Source organism: Maniola hyperantus, chromosome 1 (genome assembly GCF_902806685.2).
Source record: "Maniola hyperantus chromosome 1, iAphHyp1.2, whole genome shotgun sequence".
Taxonomy (NCBI): Eukaryota; Metazoa; Arthropoda; class Insecta; order Lepidoptera; family Nymphalidae; genus Maniola; species Maniola hyperantus.
The window spans coordinates 9,038,557-9,054,978 of NC_048536.1; the positions used below are offsets into that span (position 1 = coordinate 9,038,557).

At 38.5% G+C, this 16,422-nt stretch overlaps 1 protein-coding gene across 1 annotated transcript in view; it reads right to left on the reverse strand.

Moving 5' to 3' along the window:
* The window catches only part of vkg (viking), a 32,250-nt gene that overhangs the window by 15,294 nt on the left and 534 nt on the right, over window positions 1-16,422 (reverse strand). The window lies entirely within an intron of this gene.

Genomic DNA, 16,422 nt, shown 5'->3' on the forward strand with positions numbered 1-16,422 from the left:
TTTAATAGAACACATAAATTGCCAAGATATCAATGCGGTGTATTAATGCGATTCTTAGCTAGGTAGTTAGGTTAGGTACCTAATTAGGTGGTGATTTTGAATACCAAAGTAGGTGCTTGAATTTTAGAAAATTCTTAGAGGGGGAGTTGTAGGTACGCTCAAGTTTCTTGACCCAGCGGCTTGAGCTCTAGGTACAAATACGCTTCGTTGATATGTCAGTCAGTAGACTAAGTAGTAAAATGCAAAAACCTCGGTGCAATGCAATACATATAAACCTTCCTCGTGAAATGCTCTACCTAAATGATAATGAAACCTTTGAATGAATGAACCCCGTATTGAATTGCACTGTAAAGTTTTAAAAAACCGGCAAATTGCGAGTCAGACTCGCGCACCGAGGGTTCCGTATTACAGTTTTTAATTTTATTAATTTTTCGACATTTTGCACGATAAATCAAAAAATATAATGCATAAATATAAATTAAAATCTGTTTTAGAATGTACAGGTAAAGTTCTTACATAATATGATACCTCACTTGATATAAGTACATAGTTATCTTAGTTTGAAAATTGGAAATACTAATTATTATTTGTCCATGAAAACATTTTAATTTTTTTTTGTGATCTAACATACAAGTCAATATTAATAAAATCTTATACCTAAAAAAACTCAATTTATATTAGTCTACACCATAAAGAACCTCGTCATCAGTATGAAACTGTCCAGCAATTTCCATTACAGTACTCTTGGAAATTGCTGGCGTGCGGCCAGTAAAGACCCGATAACAGTCCTCTGAAGTCCTAACCTTTCTTGAGTAAATTAGCAAATTCCGAGCAAGTGGAAGAAAAGGAACCTAACCCTCAACTATGTATAAACTAATAGCGACCATTATTAGGTATGTGTAGGTAAGTATACTTAATATATACATACGCGTCTATGATGTAATTTTGATGTACCTAACCCTGATGTAACTATGTCAACTACGGACATATTTGGATTGTTATTCGAGGAATTGATTATAAGACACCATCAACGTTTATTAAGGAGAACGATATCAATTTACCCAATTGTTATAGCCCACCTTGTTGAATTTGCATTTATACAATTTGATTTACTGGATGCACTTTTGTGGAGCCATAAAAAGTATGATAATTTGTCCATATAAATAGATATCTACCCATAATATTGTGCTCCTGAACGAATGTCGTCCAAGGCAGTCAATCTCAATAGAGAGTAGCCAATGTAAAAGTGTTTTAAGCGAAGCTAGGCGTTACCTGCGTGACTTTTCATGATATAGGTAGGTACTTACAAGGAACTATAAGCTTAATTTGCTGTAATCCGCTAAGACGTACAAATCTGTGTGATGCAACGTGTAGCAAGCAACAAAAGTAAGCCACCAAGCTGAAACAAGCAATACGCACCACCACCACCACGCAACACCACACAAATCCTCCAAAACACACTCAACGCACGTTTCACTCCAACGCCGTAGCGTTCTCAGAAGATGTTACAAATTACAATGCACCAAATTTGTGCATTCTGCTATCATTGTGCATTACGCACACTCGACTAGTTGCCCGGCAACTCGGTCGACGGCGTCCGTTAGAATCTGTGATTTGTATGGAAGTTGCAGAGTCTATACCTGCGCGCGGATTCGTCGCAACTCCGTGCGTAGGTACTAGGTATAGACTCTGCAACTTCCATACAAATCACAGTTGAGTTGCCCGTCGACTGAGTTGCCGGGCAACTATCGACCGTGAGTATAGGCTCAAAGGCCTATACTTTACAATGCGGTGTTGCGTGGCGGAGGTGGTGGTGCGCATTGCTTGCTTGGTGGCTTGCTTTTCTGCATGCTTAGCAGTGGGAGGGCGTGCGGTGCCGTTACCGTAATACCGTTTGCTGGACGTTCACCATAGTCCATACAGATATGTCTGTTTTAGTGGATTATACCAAATGGTTCTTTGCAAAGCACAATATGTGCGCAAACACAGGTACCTATAGTAAGCGACAGGTCGAAATGGCAATCGGGGATTGAACGCCCCGCACACCCGTCCCCCCGCCTCATACCCCGATTGGCATGTCGACCTGTCGCGGACAATACACTCTCAAGCTCCGGTCTCTTGGTCTGAATTAATAGTATTCTTATTATTATTATTTTATTTATTTATTAGGAACACACACAATACATTAATTTAACACAAACTACGACACTTATAAACAAACACAGGCTGATAAATGTATCTATAAAATGTGTACACAGCATTTGCAAAATATCTAGACAAATAAAAAGAACTTAACTAACTACTTAACTAAACAAATAACTAAGTTACTTAGGATTCTTGTTGTAACTTATGCATTTTAGGCAAGAGTGAGAGTATCACTTTTAAGCTTTTAAGTATCAACCAATTTGAGGTTATTGCTATCACCACATTGCAACTTGTTAAATATATACCTTCTTTGAGATTGCAATCGGGGTATGAGGCAGGGGGACGCCCCGCACACCCGCACGGCAGGTGCGCTCGCCCGCACCGGGTTAGCGCGGGGTCTGTGCAGGTGTGCGGGGCATTTCGTCCCGGATTGCCCTCTCGACCTGTAATCTACTTAGGTACAAATTAAACCAATATGGTATTTTGTTCTAGGAAAGGAACGCTCGCACATTCTAATAATTAATAGGTAGGTAAAAAAATCATTAAATCTTAACTAGTACGTATAGTACGCGACAGGTTGAGATGGCAATCGGGAAGGGAATGCCCCGCACACCCGCACAGCCCCCGCGCTATCCCGTTGCAGGCGAGCGCGGGTGACGTGCGAGTGTCCGGGGCGTCCCCCTGCCTCATGGCCCGATTGCCATCTCTACCTATCGCGGACTATATAGGTACCTATTCTAGAATAACACTCTCTGGTGTCGCATTAATGCAGTTACAGCACATTCTTTTAAATCAAATGTCGAGTAACCCGAACATTGGTATTGTAAACAAGTATGAGGACATTAAACTTGATTATATTTAAGTACCTACCTATGACTTGCAATTTTGAAAATCTTTCAAATTAAGAAGCGGCCGCTCTGTTCGCCCTATGATAGGGCCGGCTCTAGATTTAACCAAGGCATAGTTACCAGTTAGTTGTTACTACCACCCCAGTTACATAGCTGCGATTTAGCGATGCCGCGTAGAAACTAGAAACCGATTAGTGATTTGGGTGTAATTAAACTGGCATAGCTAATACTACTTTCTGGTTAGACTGTTATGTTTGTTGCTTATTGAATTGTCCTTCCATGTTACTAACCGATGACAGCATTGTATGGTAGGTATTACAGCAGCAGGCGATTATAGAACGCGTGAGTCATTAGTTGCAATTCAAGGAACGGGCTGGATAAACAATCATTGCAGTGTCCCAGGCGATAACGGCCATTCGCACATCCCGCGCGTCCGCCCCCAGTCCGCGACCCGCCGCCGCTGCCACGTGCAAAAACCATAAAACTACACATTTTATAACAATTAAAATAATTAATGGTGTAAGTATTTTTTGACACGACTACGGATGCGTCATGATTTTAGCAGCCTATGTTTGTTCGTATGACCTATGTTGCAATCTATGCCAATACAACTTAAGGTTACACTTCATAGGCGCTTTTCCATGCAAACTTATTACGCCGATTTTTCTATTACTTTGTTGTTCTAGATCTAAAGTAAGCCAGTTATCGATTTATCATTCATTATTCATTATTTATTCCCGACAATAATAAATTTAATCAAATTGTCTTATTTTAAAAGTTATGATCCTTGATAAATATCTTTTTTTTTGCATTTATTTGTGGTTAGTGTCACAGATAAAAACAAAGTACAAATGTAACATTTATCTCTATTTTAGGTCAAATTTTGAGGCAACTTCGTGCGTAAATGTGTCAAAAACAACTTAACTAACGGCTGTAAGGAAAACTGCCTTATCATAACTCCAAATATTTTAAGTTTCATTAAAAATATTGATTAAGTAGTTTTCAAAATAATAAAACCAAACATTTATTTGCGTTGTAAAAAGATCGTCCGTCTCACTCTTTAGTTACCGCCAGTAAATGTTGATTGGAACAGCATGCGCTCACGTTCGACTTGGAGCGATCATTGGAGACCACTCTTAACACTTTATGGTGGTATTTTAAAATTAGAGGCTTAGTTTTGGAACTTTTTTGGTTAATTACAAAAATGCCTCCATATTACATACCCACATGCTGTAGCGCGTTATTTTTAGCATTTGAATAGTGTTTTAAGTTTTGATCAAAAACATGAACCTAGCTACGTTATTTTAAAGAGACAGTCAAATATTATAAAGAGGTCTAACTCGTTTGAAAGTAATACGTAGGGGTCTAGGTATCTCCGGAACTAATGATCCGATTCAGAAAGTTCTTTAATTTTTAAATAGCTACGTACGAGTACTTACCTAGGTACTTACCTACATTATCCCCGAGTGCTATAGATTAATTATAAACTATTATGTAGCGTCACTATATCACGCGGACGAAGTCGCGAGCAAAAGCTAGTAAAGAAATATTGAGATATTTTTTTGGTAACAACGCTCAATAGTTTTTCAATAATAACAGATTTGCATTTTATTGCAAAAACCTGAAACTTCAAGTTACGCAAAAACGTGGACTATGGACGTAATTTGACACGATAGCGCGGATAATATCAAAAGTGTAAATACCAACTTATAAGTAGTAGGTACCTAAATATATTAACGTAAGTCCAACCTATTTGTACCTAGGAATAGGTGAGAAAGGAGCTCATAAAATTGCTTCTAATTGTAAAAATCCACTGGAAAGTTGGTTTGGATGGTAGGTATTTCTGTAAGAAAATCTCAATACACTTCTGATTTCCTTAATTATAGAGTAAATTGCACCTGTGCAAAGCCGGGGCGGGTCGTTTTAATGAATAGACTCACTTTTTTTACTTCACGTAGATCTACATATTATGCGATAGATATAGATCTATATAAACGGAACTGTGTCATAATTTCAAAAATATTAGCAGTAACAATATGCTAGTATTTACGAGCAAATTGTCGGAATCTGGTGACCTCAGCGACTCGTAAACGCGCCCCCAATTCACCTCACCCGTAGCTTGTTTTAGAATATAGATCATAAGTACAAATTACATCAATTATAACAAAAACAAAGATGAATATCCATATACTTCCATACTTAGGTATATTCTAAATACGAAAGTCTGTCTGTCTGTCTGTCTGCCAGCCTTCTTTGAATTTTTATTCGAAGTGCAAAATAGGCTTTTTTTTGCAAAATAGCCTTTTAAATTGACGGCAATCTAATGTAAAAATTTCTGTGTTCTTAGTCCATAAAACTTTTGGGTATAATTATCCATAGATACCTACTAATTTATGAGAAAGTGTGTCTGTCTGTCTGCTAGATTTCCTCTTTTTAACCGATTGTGACGAAAGGTACAGTGATTGCCTGCATTCAGGGGATCGACTTAAGCTACTTTTGGTCCCGGCAAATCAGAGAGTTCCTCTCCAGAGAGAGTTCAGGGAGTCCACGCGGACCTCTATGTTTTTTGTATGGCAATAACTGTCGAAAAAAGTATGTGATTACATACTCTTTGACTATCGACAAGTATGATAATAATGCTTTTATCTTTGTTGCTTTAGTAGCATGGCGGGACAGTGCTTTGCAGGGCCGAGACGCCTGGCCCCTCGGACTCTCAGAGAATTGCTTGCTGAAAGCTGTCTGCATCGGCGCATCTGCAAATTCCTTTAGATGTGTTACTTACCAGCTAGTACGTAAGTAGGTATTTTGTGTATTTACTAGCAATGTAAGTTTACTGTCAGTGACTGTGCTAAATATAGACCAGGAATACGGTCGTACGTTCAACTGGCCTTTGTTACCGTACTGAAACTATTGACCTATTTCATTTTACTGGAAGTAAGTAATAATTTTCAGTGCATTGCTCGCGGCCATAAAATCGGCTTATGACTAACGTACCTATCACGTAATACTTAGGTACCTACCAACTTGCATAAGAATTTTACAGCTGTCGTAGTCAGAACCCTTGGAATCCCTCAGGTACCTAGAATTACCTAAGTATTGCTGTTACCATTTAAATTTTACTAAGGGTACTTACGTCAGCGTTTGGGCGCTGCAATGCCGCACTTATTTTACATGGAGCTGTAGTGGAATTAATTTTAATTTTACTTAACATGATGTCGTCCTGACCACCTAGTGGTGGTCTTCCAATGTTGCGGTTTCTGATGACCCCAACTTCAATCGGTTTTTCGTACTACGTTCCCTTCCCATTGCCACAATCAGCTTCGCAACCCGTTGAGCTATGTCGGTTACTCTAGTTATATACATCTAGGTCTCCTCATTTCTGATTTGATAGAGAAACTCCAAGCATAGCTCTTCCCATATCGCCCGCTGTCTCGGATAATTATGCCATCAAACGAGTCTTAGGGAGCCGCTGGATTCGGGCGATGGACGTCCTACAATATACCTATGTCCAGCAGTGGACGTCTATCAGTTGATAATGATGATGATGATTATGATTACGTAACTTATTCTGTTGAAATGGTATCATAATTAAAATGGAGGAACAGGGATATTTCCTCTAGGGTTCAATGTTCTGTGTTTGTCTACGTCATGGCGATAAAACATCGATTCATGAGCTGCCCGAGCATTGACAGCCGACAGGGCGACTCACCCCGGAATAGAGTCGCGAGTGGCTGCTCTACTAAATGAACAGCAAAACAACATCACTTTTCTTTTACTTCAAGATAACGAGAAAGTTTTACCAGGCACTAGATGATGCCCTCGACTTCGTTGCGTGGATGTAGGTTTTTAATTTTATAAATCATGTGGGATCTCTCTGATTTTTCGGGATAAAAAGTAGCCTCGCATCTGCGGTACGCAAGCTTTCCCTGTATCTTTTATAAATCAGTTAAGCAAATTAGCCGTGGACAGGCAAAAAAAATATTTAGTTCTCTCCCGAACAAGAAACTAGTGAAACTCGAAAAACAATAAGACGAGGGTTTACTCTCGAGTAGTACATCGTTAACGCATTTTAAAACCACGAGGAAGATTTTTTGACAGTTTTTCGAAAATAATTATCATTTACGAGAAAAATCAGGACCGACTATTTAAAATGGGTATTTTTGCACGTCTCGTGTCGCGTCCTCCTAAACTACACCAGAGAAAGGTGCTAAAAAAACCGGCCAAGTGCGAATTAGACTCGCGCACTGAGGGTTCCGTACTACAATCGTATTTTATCGATATTTTGCACGATAAATCGTAAACTACTTACTAGATCTCGTTCAACCAATTTTCGGTGGAAGTTTGCATGGTAATGTACATGCACTTGTCCCACAAAAGTGCAATTTGTTCACGTTTTTTAAATTAACTTCCTTTGGTTGTTGTCAGGATGCCTTATTATTTTATCTATATCAAAAGCGACTTAGTTACTTACATAAAATATTGAACTCTGATAAGTTTACTGACAGCGCTTTTCCAAGAAGCGTAATCTCGGGGTCATTATGGCATTCAAAAGATATGAAATCGTGGGAGTCACGGTATCATTATTTCGGCAATAATTGCAAAAATTGTATATATATGTAGCGACAAGTTGATAACAGTTTCCCGTCGGCCTGATAACAGATCCTGCCGTTTATGCCGCGACCTCGTTACGAAAGCTTTGTCAGTGGAGGCTGATTTTGACCTATTTTACATTGATAGTCCGCCCTATTTTGGATTCAAATTTTCTAAGGGCTGATCAATCACCGAACAAGTTTTTGGTTGCAAGAGAAATTTCGTTTGTAAAATATGACAACTAAATCCTAAAAATTTTATGTTGTAATAATTTTTTGTATGGTTTTTTTTACCGCTATGTATCAAATGATAGGTCTTCATAAGTTGTGATGAAAATATTATTAAATTTCAGCTATTGCTATTTAAAAAACAAATAATATTTTCAAGACACCAAGTGTGCGCTCAGGTAGGAGACGGCTGAAAGAATTTTTGGAAAACAGTAGGTAACCATATTATCTAACGTCATATTTACTAAGTTTCGTTGAGGTAAAGTTTGTAAGTTTGTATGTAGGAGGTAATCTCTGGAACTAATGAACCGATTTTGAAAATTATATCACCAGTAGAAAGCTAAATTTCCTGCGTAACATAGGCTATATTTTATTTAAAAAAAATGTAATAAGCTACCTCGTACCTACCCGTACGAAGTCTGGACGGGTCTCTAGTGTAATAGTTCTTTGAGTATTTCAGTATTTCCAAACAAATCCATCAATTCATCTACCAAAGTCTTTTTACTACCTACCGGTCCTTGTCAATAACAATCATTATTATCATAACGCCTAGGGTACTTAGTTATAATTCTTCATGTCGCTATACGGCATATCAAAAATAGATAAAAAAATATTATAAATAAGCAGAGATAAAACATAAAAGTGTGACTTAAATCTTTCATGTAATATGATTATAGAATATATGAACTGATTTGCTTACATAGTTCAGTTAATGACAAAGATTTTTAAAATAATGAATGTTTTTTTAGGTCACGAGGCTATAGAATGATAATTATGTTGCCAGTCGGAGGTCCGTATAAAAACTTCACGATAATAGAGCAAAGGTTACGGTAACATCAGATTGTCGAATTTAGTGCCTCCTATATTTATTTATACAATTCCTATCTATATTAATAGGTAGGTATTTACGCGTTTCTAACAGTTAATTTGTAACATACCGATCAAGGGCAAGTCGGACTCGCACACGAAGGGTTTCGTACCATCGTACAAGATATAGATAACACTCTACCTACATTTTGTTAATTTGCATTGCGGCTATTTTGAAATTTGCCATCTTGGTTTTAATTATTTGTTGTTATAGCGGCAATAGAAATACACAATGTGAAAATTTCAACTCTCTGACAGACGGATGGACAGCGGAGGCTTAGTAATACGGTCCCGTTGGACCCTTCCCTAAAAATGTTATAATTTGCCGTATAATAGTGAATTGATATCCATGTACTTTAGTTATATAGAAGGAAAAGCTGAGTATTTGTCTCACTGACAGTTCTATAAATACACAGCTCAAACCATTGGGCGGATCGAGCTGGACATGCAGATAGCTATTATGACGTAGGCATCCGATAAAAAAGATTTTTGAAAATTCCACCCCTAAGGGGGTAAAAAAGGGGTTTGAAATTTATGTAGTCCACGCGGATGAAGTCGCGAGCATAAGCTAGTTATCTAACATAAAATAATAGGTTATCTGATTGATTTCTGAGAACAAGAATTTAGGTCACCAGCTCGAAATTAAAGTAGGTAATTATAGATGCAATCTGCAGTAAGTACCTACGTACTTAGTTCCTATTGTGCCGAACACTCGTACCCAGACTGGGTTTACATCTTTTCCACATACTCACTTGTACGTATGTACGTAATTCATTATAAGTACCTAATGAAGAACTCGGCATCAAACAGCGTCTGACATCTACTGTACGGGCTCGTATTCTCACTGTCGAACGACGATCGCTCCTACGTGTAATAGTGCAAGGAAGAGTAGAGGCACCAGAGCACGAGGTAGATCGCCCATGAGATGGACAGACCAAGTGATCGCACTTCCATCGGGACGTTCACTTACATGAGTGCCCAAGGGAGGCAGCCATCAGGAGAGGAATGGAGACGCATAGAAGTAACTGTACAAGCGTGCCACAACACCGCAGTGACGGTCGCATAATATCAATAGATCCGATAGGTACTTATTTGATAAAAATCCTATATCGTAATAAAAAGTTAAGCGTATTTTCATACAAAAGTCATAATCACCAAAACATAGGGCACTTTTCGTTGAAATACTATCTTGAAAATTGGCACTAAGGGAGGTTTTGTGGCACGAGTAAAGGGAGGGAGGGAGAAAATCCGAAAGTCTTTAATTTCAAATCTTGCATGGAAATATAACAAACTTACTTATATACCTAAGTTAGAAGCGGTGATAGTCAAGACGTCGACGACGGTCTGCTGTAGTCAGGGGATTCGGGCTTCGATCCCGGGTACGAACCTCTAGTTTTTCCGAGTTTTTATGTGCATTTTAAATAAATATCACTGGTTTTAACGGTGAAAGAAAATATCGTGAGGAAACCTGCATCCCTGAGAGTTCTCCATAATGTTCTCAATGATGTGTGAAGTCTGCCAATCCGAACTTGGCCAGTGGCAGTGTGGTAGACTATGGCCAAACCATTATCATTCAGAAAGGAGAATCTTACTCAGTAGTAACCCGGCGATAGGTGATGGTGATTATAAATTATGTCCTATTGACAGAAATTAATATGACAATAGATTTAACATCAATTCAGTACGTTTCCGAAAGCGGAAAACGGAAAACGCGAAACGGATTCAGAAAGCGCCGACTTGGAATAGCGGTTCCTGAGCTAAAATATCAGTCAGCTATTAAATCTAACTACACTGAACACGGCTTTGACTTGCGTTAGACGCATGCACTAACTAGGTACAGTACGGCAGAAAGTAATGTACATAGCATAGACCTTTAGAAGGAGATAGCAGAGCAGAGCAGTTAGAGCATTGTGTCAGTCGTTGAGACCGACAAAAGGTTATATAGGTATGAGTGACAGAGATAACGCTCTACAAAACTGAAATGTTATTCTAAAGGCCGATGTACATTACTTTCTGCCGCGTGCTGTCCCCGATGTATGCCTGTGCGCATGCCTCATGCTCACTGGCACTAGCGCATGCAACAAACTGTGTGGTGCACGCAATAAAGCATGCACTCTCTTGTTACCTTGTTTGACGCACACGCAACACGCGCAATTTTAATATTATCAATTAGCTTATGCTCGCGACTTCAACCGCGTGGACTACACAAATTTATTCACCCCCTTAGGAATTAAATTTTCAAAAAGCCTTTCTTAGCGGATGCCTACGTCATAACAGCTATCTGCATGCCAAATTTTAGCCCGATCCGTCCAGTAGCTTGAGCTGTGCGTTCATAGATCAGTCAGTCAGTCAGTCACCTTTTCCTTTTTAGGGTTCCGTAGCCGAATGGCAAAAAACGGAACCCTTATAGATTCGTCATGTCTGTCTGTCTGTCCGTCCGTCTGCCTATCCGTCTGTCTGTCCGTCCGTATGTCACAGCCACTTTTTTCCGAAACTATAGGAGCTATACTGTTGAAACTTGGTAAGTAGATGTATTCTGTGAACCGCATTAAGATTTTTACACAAAAATAGAAAAAAAAACAATAAATTTTGGGGTTCCCCATACTTAGAACTGAAACTCAAAACTTTTTTTTTCATCAAACCCATATATGTGTAGGGTATCTATGGATAGGTTTTCAAAAGTGATATTGAGGTTTCTAATATCATTTTTTTCTTAACTGAATAGTTTGCGCGAGAGACACTTCCAAAGTTGTAAAATGTGTCCCCCTCCCCCTGTGACTTCTAAAATAACAATGATAAAACTAAAAAAAATATATGATGTACATTACCATGCAAACTTCCACCGAAAATTGGTTTGAACGAGATCTAGTAAGTAGTTTTTAATTTATCGTGCACAATGTCGATAAAATACGATTGTACTACGGAATCCCCAGTGCGTCTATTCGCACTTGCCGGTTTTTTGTTTATATTTAGATTAATACCTATACTACATAGATGTCTGCGCTGGTGCATGCGTTGCTTCGGCAGCTTACATGACGCATGCCTACCTCTACGCAAGTTGAAACGCAACAACTAAGTAGGTTTATTTTTACCGTCACAAAATTTCATATAATTAGTAAAAATATATTAGGTATATTAAAACTTATAAGCTACGTAGAATTTTAAAGTAGTTATAAGATTTACGAGCCCTATTATTATGTGAAGGTTATTTGATTTTGATTATAATAGATATTATTATGTAGATAAGTACCAACAATATTATTTACTTAATTAAAAATACCTAATTATTATTTGGACTTCAGTGATGACATCAATGTTAGTGATACAAAGATAGCCTCTGTATACTGTTATCTTATCGCTAGTTTCGACAACTTAACGGTAGTTTTGATGACAATAATAATGAGGTAAAGGCTCATTCAATAAAACTTATCAAAATAATTTTTTAACCGTAGTAGGTACTTATTAACCTATGACACTTGTGTTCTTATAAAATATTATCGAATACCAAAATAGAATATTAAAACGTGTACGCGGTGGCACCTACCAAAAAGATGAAGAGAAGATTTTAGACAATGTGAAATTATTTTCAGTTTTGTGATCGTCTCTTCGTCTCTCAGTCTTTATAATAAGTAAGCCCCCATTATTTTTACCCTTGAGAAGGTTGAGCAGTTCCATTATCTATCTTCGAAGATGTTCATCAGATCTTCATCAAATTTATATGAGACCACTTTGGAAGTATACGCTTTCAAACAAAAAAAAAGAATTTTAAAAATCGGACGTCTTCGAGTAATCGGGGAACATACATTAAAAAAAACAAAGATTCCGACGAATCGAGAACCTTCTCCTTTTTTGTAGTCGGTTAAAATGTACGGGTTAACCGTTAAAATAAGGACTAAAATTACATGAAATTTCACACATAAAGTCAAATTGGCGCGTGAGAAGTAATTTTTTACGCGTTATACAGAGATCCCTTGCATGATGCATCCCAGAAACGAATATAGACCACTTTTTCCCCGAAAAATCAAATAGTTCCCACGGGCCTTTTAAAACGCCAAAACCCACATAGACGAATTTGCGAGCATCACTTATTTGGCACACATTCTGGGGATGGACATTGGCTACTTTTTGTCCCGGAAAAGCAAACAGATTTTTAACCTTTTTCATATACCACGTGGACGAAGTCGCGATCATCATCTATACTAAGGCTGAGATCTATGTAGAGCACTTTGACTTTGCTCAGACTTAAGATTGAGTTAAAACGAGACAGATTTATGTGAGAGATATAGCTCTGTCTCATTTCAACTCTCTTAAGTCTAAGCTAAGTAAGAGTGTGCTCTATAGATTCACCCTAAGGGCCTAATTGATACCACGATACCCATGCATCCCATTCACTATAAACTACTTTTTACCCTAGAAAATCGAAAAGCTTTCTTGTATTTTCCTTTAAATCCACGCGGACGAAGTTCTGGCATCATCTAGTCTAGTTATCTATAAATGTATCAAATTGCATTCAAATTATTCAGTAGATATACAGCGATGCGCGAACAGTCAGACCGTCAAAAAATATTGTTTTGGGCTCTTTCCTGCTTCATCGATAGATGAAAAGCTTTCTCCGATTAATCAAAATAAATATTGTATTTAATGTACAGGTTCGTTTTTTTTCCTTACGTCGTGACTCTTGGATAAGAAACATTTATTACCTACTAGATGATGCCCGCGACTTCGTCCGCGTGGATAAGGGGAACTCTTAAAATTTCCGGTATAAAAAGTAGCCTATGTCCGTCCCCGGGATGTAACCTAACTCTTTACTAAATTTCATCAAAATCGGTTGAGCGGTTGGGCCGTGAACACTTTCGCATTTATAAGATTAGTATGGATAGTATGGATAGTTCGCAACTGGTCGAGATGGCTATCGGGGTATGAGGCGGGGGATGCCCCGCACACCCGCACGTCACCCGTGTTATCCCGCTCCGGGTTAACGTGGGGGCTGTGCTGGTATGCGGGGCGGGTATACCCTGATTACCCTCTCGACCTGTCGCGTACTATACTTATATTTTACATACATACACATCACGATACATACATATCACAGTACGATAGTATCAAAATGTATTTATTTCATATAGGTTGGATGTATTAGGGTCTCTTATGCTACGTCTGTGGCTCTACCACATGCTCTACCGCCGGTTTGGAAGGGCGATTCTACGCTGGCAAGAAACTCAGCAGTTGCTATTTTCAAATCATGAAAAGTTACAATGTGTAACAATACAAAGCCTCAATAGCTCAACGGCTAAAGGGGTGGATTGAAATCCGATAGTTCGGTGGTTCAAACCGTGGAGCACGGGTCTCCTCTCAGAGTGAGGGTTACGGAGATGGATACTTACTCATAAGGACAATATACTACTGTGTTAATTTTTTAGCAATAAGTAGGAAGTTAATGTGGTATGTATGATTTTATATTAATTATTATTAAATCTGACATCCTGTAATCGACCACCATTTTTTCGACTAGGTAGACTTTTTAGGGTTCCGTACCTCAAAAGGAAAAAGGGAGCCCTTATAGGATCAAACTCAAATCATTTATTCAGATTTGGTATTATTGTATACACTTTCCGATGTCAATCGTTGAATTTGCAATAAGTACAATGATGTATTGGTGATAATTAATTACGTAAACTTAAAACTAAAGCTACTATCACTTTGTTGTGTCTGTCCATCTGCCTGTCTGTCCGTCTGTCCGTCGTGTCTGTCAAGAAAACCTATAGGGTACTTCCCGTTGACCTAGAATCATGAAATTTGGCAGGTAGTTAGGTCTTATAGCACAAGTAAAGGAAAAAAACCGGCCAAGTGCGAGTCAGGCTCGCGCAACGAGGGTTCCGTAATACAGTCGTATTTTTTCGACATTTTGCACGATAACTCAAAAACTATGATTCATAAAAATAAATAAAAATCTGTTTTAGAATGCTCAAGTGAAGTTCTTTCATATGATACCCCACTTGATATAGTTCTTCATTCTGGGCTGGTTTCCGCACTTAAACGTTTCCGTCTGTTGTGCGTGACTTGATATAGTTATCTTACTTCGAAAATTGAAAACACTAATTTTTAATTCATGACCACAATTTAATTTTTTTTGTGTGATGTAACCACAAATTCACGGTTTTCTGATTTTTCCCCTAATGTCTGCTATAAGACCTACCCACCTGCCAAATTTCATGATTCTAGGTCAACGGGAAGTACCCTGTAGGTTTCTTGACAGACCGACAGACAGATAGACAGACAGACAACAAAGTGATCCTATAAGTGTTCCGTTCTTCCTTTTGAGGTACGGAACCCTAAAATCCGAAAACCGTGAATTTGTGGTTACACCACAAAAAAAATTAGAATATGTTTAGGAAAAAAATTATTTACTAATTTACTGAGCGTACAGATGAGCTCGCCAAGCATGCTGCCCTCTATAAAAGAACGGCTGCAGGCTATGACAGGTTTCCGATGTCGTTTGCGAGATGTACGATACGACAACGCACTCTGAACTCCTGGCAGACTGAATACTTACTTTGAAACCTGGCAGGGTAAAATTACCAAATTGTTCTTGCCAGACGTCCGCCAGGCGTACAGTACTATAGACAAAGATGGTGTATCGTACTGGAAGACCCAAGTGTGTACCGGTCACGGTGGATTTGCATATTATCTCCACCGCTTTAAGCTCCGCGACTCACCCGAATGCTTCTGCCCCTTAGACACCGGACAAACAGTTGAGCATGTCCTGAACGAATGCCCACGCTTTAGTGTACGCCGTATCAGGGGATTTGCCGAAAAAAAAAACTAAATCACGTCATATAAATGGCGATATCTTGTAGATACGATAGTACGGAACCCTTCGTGAGCAAGTCCGACTCGCACTTGACCGGCTTTTTCTTTTTCTTAATTATGTTATAATAATGATTAACCTGCTGGTATATAACAGGTATCTATTAATATGTCTTTGCCTGCTGGTCGATTACGGAAAAAATGCATTAATCATTGCTACAATCTCAGTTGTTGAGATTGGTTGAATTTATGGTAATTTTGCCATGCAACAATGCATTTTATAACCAATCGTGAAAGAGTGTTGGCCAAACAGAGGCGTTTGCGCACGTGACGTGTACGGACTACGGTGTAGTATCAACGAGACCAATCCAACGTTCAAGTATACGTTTAATATGGCCGAGTTCCTTTGATCACTTTCCTGCTCCATCACCAGACCTTGGTCGCATTCTATACTCAACTATTCATCGAGAATCAGTCCATAATATCCATATATCCATACTAATATTATAAATGCGAAAGTATTTCTGTCTGCTAGATTTTTATTTCTGTTTACATATTTTAACGGGTACAGAGATAGCTTGCATCGGATTCTCAGGCATGGCAATAAGATACTTTTCAAAGAATCAAAGAGTTTCCACGGTTTTTTTTTGTAAAGCCTAAATCTATGTGGACGAAGTTGCGAGTATCATCTATTTGGTACAAAGATAACTTGCATCCCGGAGGCAGGCATAGGCTACTTTTTATTCCATTAAATTAACGAGGTCCCACGGGGTGATTGAAAAACCTGAAGTCGCGAGCATCATTTAGTGTGACATATAAGTGAAACAGTGTTAAATAAGTATACCTATACATGAAAAAGTGTTATTTGTGGAATGTTATAAATTATGATGAAGTACTTGAAACCGCATGGAAATTCACAAAAAAGCTTAGAAGTTATT